The following is an 8,666-nucleotide window of genomic DNA, read 5'->3' as shown; positions in this document are numbered from 1 at the left end:
GTTCTTTGTTGAGGCACTTCTGATGTTTATGATACGGCATTTCTTGAGTAATCAATCAATTAATCAATCAATCATGGTTTGTTAGAGATGCTGCAGAAAGTATTGTATATTTTAATTTCCTATTAATTTGCAAGAATAAACCTGGTAGCTATCAAGAAAAAAACCTTGGTTTGTAAGTGTTGGGAAATATCAACAATAAGCAGGATTAATTACTGAGCACACTTTTCTTTGATTGTATCAGATTACAAATATTGTACAATATTTGTAAATAAAGATTAAGGTTTTCTGGTTTCCTCAGAACTATCAACCCAAATGGCCCTCACAGATAATAACATGTATTACTCTGATTACAATCTCAGTAAAATCCAGTTTCCAGTTCCAAGTTTTATCATATAGTATTAAAGCTAACTGTTATTTTTATGGCCAGTTTCTAGTAATTTGCCTGGATGGACCATTTTTCGGAAAGAGTTCCAAGGTCATTTAAGGAGTTCATATCTCAAATCTCTTTCTCATTTGAGGTGAATTGAAGAGCTTCTTTTGATTTTAAATGAGTTGGCTACATGCACCAAATATTGTGAATGAGTGATTGCAATTGATGAGATCTGATAGGCTTAAAAACAATAAAATCTGTCCTGTATGAAACCTGATTTAAATTTGTGAGTAGTTCTTCTGAAAAATATGATCATCAGAAAAAAGATTTCTATCACTAATCATATAAGTGTTTAGCTGTATTAAGTCACTTATTTAAAATTAGGATAATCAATGAATGAGAGAAGTCTGATTATCTTTCCCAAATTTCTAGGCTAAATTGTAGATATGGATGTTATATACATAATATTCTTGGTATGCAAAACAATATTTTGATATTTTTAATTGTCATTGTATTAGGTATTCACATAATGCTCAATGAGTACAAATTGAATTAGTACTGAATCATTCTTCTGTTAGGACAGTATTATTTCTTCCAGATATTTCACTATTCTGTTGTCATATATGATCCAAAGGTACATCTCAGATTATTTTCTGATGTATAATTGTTAATTTGTATGAGTTTGCCCACTAACAAAAAAAGTAATATGCACAGAAATGTATGCAAAAATGCAATTCTTCAAATTATCTCTTTGGAAAGTACAGTTTTAGAAAATTAAAAGCTAAGTCAAAAGAACAAGGCACATAATTAAATGCAGGTGCAACAAATCTCAGCCAGGGCAGCACCATTTGAATAAGACTGTCTGGGAGTTAAAAATGCAGACACTGACTGAGCACATGTGACAAGGACCATCAGCTGCTTGAGCAAGGTTTTTTGTTAAGAAATTTGATTTGACTTAAATCTGAATGGAAGAGAAGCTCCCAATAAGGAAGCAATAAAAGAATTTGAACCTAGACGATCATAAAAGAAGAGAAATTGAAGAAATGGTTAAGGTGTTCTTCTTCTACTAACGAAGGAGAATTATTTGTAACTCAGGGTTCAAATGAGGATCCTTGATACTCTCTGAGCTTGCTTGTTTTCTTGCAGACATTTCATTAACCAAACATCATCAATGCTCAGAAAGTACCAGGGATCCCTTGTGTACTTCTTCTGCATGGATTATGCCTAAAACAAGAATCTATTTCTTAATCTATCTACGCAACAAAAAACAAAACAAAAGAATGCTGACCTAAAAATTGCTGTCCCAGTTGCTAATTTCTATCCAGCCCCTGTCACGTCTCTTCCAAGTCACTGCTGAATATCATATTGTCCCGATTGCTTTCTTGAAGCAGAAAAGGCACAAAGGGATTAAAATGGACAAATATAGGGAAATTGGAAAATAAGCAGCACAAACAGGCACAAGACACCTCATTTCTGGAGACTGGAAAAGAGGAACAACAAAACTGTGGCATCTGAAGCTAAGGATAATTATGGTAGTAGCATCTTTGTGCTCATATGTCCCCTCTTCTTCCCCAAACAAAGTCTGCTTCCATTTCTTCCTCCTTGTGGGGAGTCTGAAGAGAAGCTGGCACCAAAAATGGCATGAGGGGAGTGATAAGAGCAAAAAAAAAAATCCTCAGAAGAAAAATAACTGTGGGGTACAGACAGTCTAGGAAGTGAAAGGGAGGAGATGTGTCCCTACCCAAGACACACCTCTTCTCACAACCACAACAGGTTATCTAGCTTTGGGATAATGGGCGGTAAAGCTTTATACCTTGTACACACCCTTGAAGTGGTGGTGGTAGAGTACTCTTGGCTTAAATGGAAAAGAGTCAATTAATGATATTTTAGGCTGTTTCATTCTGTGGTGCAATCAAGGTGGAACATTGTGTTATAGGAGACTGCCCGTGGGGATATTAAAATAAACTGAAGATGAGATCTGATGAGAATTTCAGATACTGTTAGAGCACAAGCTCTTGATTGCTTAGATTTCAAGTTTTTAATCTAACTGAGATGTCTAATCCCTGCAAATGAAATCTGGCATAGGATGAAGGATTTGAGAAAAAAAACGTGTCCTGGCAAATAAGGAACATTCCCCTCTTTGATTACACCTCCGTCTTAAAAGGCTCCAAAACAAGGACATGGGGGCTACTGGGCCCAGATATGATTTCTTTGTTTGCCTCTTTATTTTCCTCAAATAAAAATAAAAATAAAAATAAAGGATCCTTGTATTGGAAGAATGATCTGAATTATGATCATTTTTATGAACATGGCTAGGTTTATTTGCTTGCCTCAACTTTGATCTCCTTATAAGAACATATTCTCCATCTCCAAGTAACTACAGGTAATTCCAATGTCAGGTAACTCCAGTTAACTCCAGGTAGCTCTGTGACTTTACTTTGGCTTGGTTCTTTAGCTAAGTGTAAAAACTTCTGTCTTTGCTCAATTCCTATTCCTCATCTGTTCTGCTATTTTCTGCTGGTGTAGAAGCCTAGGCTATAAGCTTCTATACCAGCAGAAAATAGCAGAACAGATGAGGAACAGGAATTGAGCAAAGACAGAAGTTTTTACACTTAGCGAAGGTCTTTAATGTCCATTTTCTCTGTCCCTTCTGTTTTGATTTAGATTTAGGGACCCATAAAACTTTCTCTATCTTTACTCCTTGTGTTTGGCAACCCTTAGCCTAAAGATGAAGGCATACATGCCTCATGATCAATGCTCACATGTTCTTTTAGGGGAGACATATAAGAATAGCTTGGTTATGCTTGCAAACCCTATAGACATTGGTGAAAGGGAGGGTGGAGCAAGTGATATTACATGCATTATGACATCATATGGATGAAGTAGTAGATTAAATGGGTTAGATTTGCATCATGGTGATGTGTTTGATGCATGCTAATAATTTTCATTGCTCACACAATTACCTGTGATGTTATTGTGGCTGGACCCAGATACCTAGATGGGCCAACTCGTTCTTTCTTCCAAACTGTAAGCTTTTTAATTCTGCTTGGACTTTATTTTGATAATTTTATCTCTTTCATTCTCTGTTTATCCTTTCTATAACTTTGGAATGTACTTATGCTTCTCTGTTTCCTTTTTCTTCTAATCTACTGGTAGTTACCAAGTTGGCAATGTGTTTGGATTTCAAATTGATTATATATTGATGCATCAGAACTGCATGTAACCAAAGATAAGATATGTCTTATTAGCACATGTCCTATGGATACCCACTGTTGAGGGATGTATTTTGGATAGACCATTCTAGGTTATTGATATCTCTTTTGAAACTCAGTTGAGGTTATCTCAATCTGCATGTCTGTTCTTTTTGCAACGTTACAAGTAAATAAGCATATTTTTCCATATAACAGGGGTAGGGAAACATGGCCCTTTTATGACTTGTGGACTTCAACTCCACAAATTGGAGCAGGGTGGCTGGCCCTGGAATTCTGAGAGTTGAAGTCCACAAGCCAAGAAAGAGCCATGGTTCCCCACCCCTGCTATATAATATAGTTTCAATATAGTAATCCAAAGTTTTACAGTTGTTTTGTGCTTGACTGGATTTTGTTCAAGGTATTAGCATTCAACAAATATGTTTGCACTTACACCGTTTCTTAAGCTGATGGGCAATGTGTAGAATAAGCTGCTGCCATTAATTCCTGAGCCTGTGATAGACAACTAGCACTGGAGAACCGTTTGCTTCCCCTACTGAGTGTCTGTATAGGAACAAACACTAGATCTTTCTGTGTCCGATGAAATAAGGTACGGTTCAAAATGTTCTGAGGGTGTTTAGCTGTTCCAACTCCAAGAAAATTGACAAAAAACCCCATTTTTATCCAGAAAGTTTCACTGAGGCAAAAATTTTCAAGACTGGAGAGAAGAGATGGGAAGAGGCAGGCACAGCTGCACCACTAGGGTGATGTGTCATTCAGATCCAGAATGCGTTTGCAAGGACACTTTTTTTTTTTTCCTGGCTGTCCCTGGAATTGTGTGGGTGCAGGAAAATACTTGACTGAATTCAGGAGGCATCATGAAAGCAAGGGCAGGAATGCATACTAAATAAGGCATTGAACAATTGTTGATAAACAGTCAAGTAACTACAGATAGAGATTTGTAGGGAAAGAAAGAAAAAGTCCAAGAAATTGGCTGACAGAGGGGAAGGTGAAGAATGAACGACTCAGGCAAAAATGGAACAGGGAGAGCCCTAAATGTTCCTTTGCCACTATCTCAGTCATCCTCAACCCAGCCAGCTCAGCTCACAAGTAAACAAAAAGCTTGAAAATTACAACTGCCATGGCCCCTAGCACATACCTCTGCCTGGGTGGTCAGCTGAGTCAGTGGGAGATATGTCCCCATCTTCACTTCCTAACATTAAAGAACTGATGAAGAGATTCAAAGCACCCACCACCAACCTGCCCAATTACAGAGCTGGCTGCCCCAAGGCAGGGAGATGAAACTTGGCAGGAAGAAAGTAAAGGGGAGGTTGCCCTCAGAGGTCATTCCTAAAAGTTCCTTTTGGACCTTTCCCCACTGACCCTGAATTAAGGCATAATTACACTATTGTAACATTTCCTCTCCTTGATGTTGCCTTCTCATTCCCTAGTCCATGGGAGAAAGAGGCTTTATTTATTTATTTATTTGATGCACTGAGGTTAAAGTAGTCTCTTTCCCCTTGTTTACAGAGTGACCGGTGCACCTCAAGGTATATAAAAATCTCTCAAGCCTTCTCATCCACTGAAAGACAATGAAGTATTTGAGAAAATGGATGCTACAGTGATAGGCTAGGACAGAAGTCCCCAACCTTTTGGGCACCAGGGACCAGTTCCATGGAAAAAGATTTTTCCTCGGACCGGAGAGTGTGTGGTTTTGTGTGCTGCCTGCATCCCACGGATGGGGCTTTGCTTGTTTGTGCGGACCAGTTGCTGGCATGCCGTGGCCTGATACTGGTCCACCAGGCCCTGGGCTAGTATATGGCAGTGAGACTTCCCAGCATAGGATGGGTGGGAAGCATTTCAACTCAGCCGTGGGGAAGGGCTCTCCCTGGCCTTTCCTGTTCCCCTTATAGATATTTACATCCAGGTCTGCGCCTCTTGAAGGTCTACTGTCCCCAAACCAAACAAAATAGTGCCCATTTCTTTGGGACAGTTTCCTATCCCATTCCATGTTACCTTGGCCCTCTCCATTTTTTTCAAGGAAATGGAGAAAGAGAAGAAAAACTCACATTCAAAGGTTCCAGCTGACTCAAAGAAAGAGCTATTAGGTTTCTCAATCCTGAGAATGATTGAGAATGGATCGGATGGCTGTAGTAGCCAACTGTGCCTAAAAAGGCCATTTTCCAAATAAGTGAGTGGATAGTTGCCCAGTTGGGCCCATTTATTAAGAGGCTGCATTTGCTAAACAGTTACTGCGTTAATTGTTTTCTGATCTTTCTCTTTGAATTCATCTCCATGACTTGTTGATGGAATTTGCTTTAAGGTCAACTGAGAGGACCCTCTGCACAATTATATCTGAGCACAGAAGACCTACACAACAAGGGGAAGCATTCTTAATCTGCCTTGGAGCTGTGAAGCACCTTTTTGCTTGATATTCTGAACATTTTGAGGCCACTTGGATTGGTATCTAATAATAATAATAATTTGTATTTAATAAAATGTATTTGCTTAGGATTGACGCTTTCCCTTGAAACTTCCTTGGATGCTTTCAGAATGTATATTTTGGGAGAAAGGACACGGGGAGGAATGGATTGTGGAACTGTCTAAATAGCTGTCAAAATTGGTTGAAAGCAAGAATATCCCTGCTGGATCAGCTCTAGACTCATCTCACCAGCATTCTCTCTCATGGTGGGCCACCAGAGGCATCTAAGCAGCCCATAAATACAAAATAAAGGCAGTCTTCCTCTCCCGGTTGCTGGGTCCCATGAACCTAATATATAAGGGAGGGCTACTCCCATGCCTGGAGGCAGCACTTAGTGAGTAGCCATTGATACAGCTCTCCTCTAGGAATATTTCCAATCTTCTTGAAAGCCATCTGACGTAGCAGCCAATATCTTGTAGCATCATCTTGTAGTATTTTACAGTTGGTTGCTACCATAGGTATTTTCCTATGCATGGTATCTTATTAAGATAAGAGTGACAAATTATTATAAAAAAATGACTTGTGGCTCCAGAGGGTTTTTTTCAGGCAACCATATCTCCATGAGGACAATAAAGGCTGCCCTTGAATAGTTTCTTTTTAGCATCTTGCCTAAGTTCTTATCACGATTTGCTTTCTCTTTCAACCAGTTAAGTAATATATGATCACCAGGCTGCTGTTTATTCCCAGTGGCAAGCTATAAACCAAGATTCCCCCCTTTTTAAAAAAATAGAAGCAGATGGGTTGTTAAATGTCATTTTCCTGATCCACTTCACTCCCTGAAGCTGTTAGATGTTAGGCTTGCAATAATCCCTTGGGGAGGTTAACAGCAGCTTTGGGAGGGTGGATTTTGTCTTTGAAAACAATGTAGGGAAAGCTTTAAACTGTCTTTCACTGGAAGCAAATTACCACTCCTCCATCCCTTTGCTCACATGGCAAAGGCTGAGGAAGGGAGGGAGGGAGGGAGGGAGGGAGGGAGGGAGGGAAGGGAGAGAGAGAGAGAGAGAGAGAGAGAAAGAGAGAGAGAGAGAGAGAGAGAGAGAGAGAGATCCATCACAGATCATTAGTGTTACATGTAGTTTGGCCTATGTATGTTCCTATCTCTAAATATATTGTCCATATTCCAGCTTCTGTTCAAGATTCCAGTCCCCAGACTCTTTTTTAAAATTGGGTTTAGTGGTGCCTGGTTTGATCCTCTAAACTATTGACCCTTAGTGATTAATTCCCTGACTTCAACATTTCTCTTTCTGGACTTTGTCTGCTTAGATCACTCCTATGGTCCCTGACTCTCACACTGCCACTCCAGGGTGGCTGGGTGGGAATAGATCTAATGTATATAAAACAGTAAAATAAGTTTTCTTTTCTCTTGGCTCATCATTTCTGTTCTTCATCACCCCTTTCCATCCCATTTTCCTCACCACATCATGGCAATGATGATCACTTCTAGTGGCCATTTCCCCATCTAATTTGTAGACTCGCCATCTTAACTTGAGAAGCCTTTCTCTTTTCAATTTATGCCCAGAGCATTCCCAGCCAAACCTTGTGTGCCTGTTTCTCACTGTGAAAAAAAACCCACATAGATTTATTTTTATATCTGGCCTATGATAGCAATGATGACCCTGCTGCAACTTGGGGTGTATCCCAGGAAGCAATGACTGGCTGGGGTTAATGGCCCATATGCACTCCTTCGTCTATCAGATTCTCCTAGCTGGTCATTCATTCCTGGGAAATACCTGGGCTCGTAGATCATTAGGACTTAACTCATCACATTTTTCACGCATGCATGTGAGCGATGCCAAAGGACCCCTGAATAATAAGCCTGGCATTGTGTGTCCTATGAAAGGGACACGAAACAAAGTGGGCTTTGAAACCAGAAGGCCCAAATACTCGCAGGCAGTTCCCAGAGCTCTCCTTGACTCACGCTAGGAGTCTTAAGCAAGCCATTTAAACTCCCAAGACCTTCCTTGCTGAGCCCCTAATACTGTGATAATTCACCAGCTACAAGGCCAGGGGGGACCTGTAAGAACTGTATTGTCTGACCTCCTGAAGAGCACAAAGCATAGATTTCACTGGGTTATTCCCACAAGTAAGTAAAAGCTGAGTCCGGGTAGAAAAACTCATGGAGACAAATTTCCCTAAGAGAAAAATGTAAGGCTATTTCAGGAGTATATAATTCAGCCAGTTGGAGAATTATTTGGGATTCCATTTCCCATTGAACAGATGCTGATAGGGTAATGTTCCTGTGTCAAGGGATAGTTATTTATGTATTTTATACAGCAAGAACACTGCCTTTCCAGTGAATTAGTATTGCTTGGGGTGACTTAGATAAATTAAAAACATAACAATCCCATTAAAAAACAATGAATGAACAGACAAAACATTCAGCACAGACAATGGAAGCAGACATTCCAGGTTCAAAATAATAAAATAAAAGCCTGTGGAAAAGGGAAAATGTAAGTACAATATTTGTGAAAAGCAGGAAGAAGGATATTTAAGCTGATGAGAAATGGGCAGTCTTCCAGATAGATCAGTGGTTCTCAACCTTCCTAATGGCGCGACCCCCAACTGGTTCTCAACCTTCCTAATGGCGCGACCCCCAACCATGTGGTCGTAAGTCGAGGATTACCTG

This window comes from Crotalus tigris, unplaced genomic scaffold (assembly GCF_016545835.1).
Source record: "Crotalus tigris isolate CLP2741 ecotype Arizona unplaced genomic scaffold, ASM1654583v1 scf7180000018931.1341448, whole genome shotgun sequence".
Lineage (NCBI taxonomy): Eukaryota > Metazoa > Chordata > Lepidosauria > Squamata > Viperidae > Crotalus > Crotalus tigris.
Note: the sequence above shows the minus strand (reverse complement) of the source record.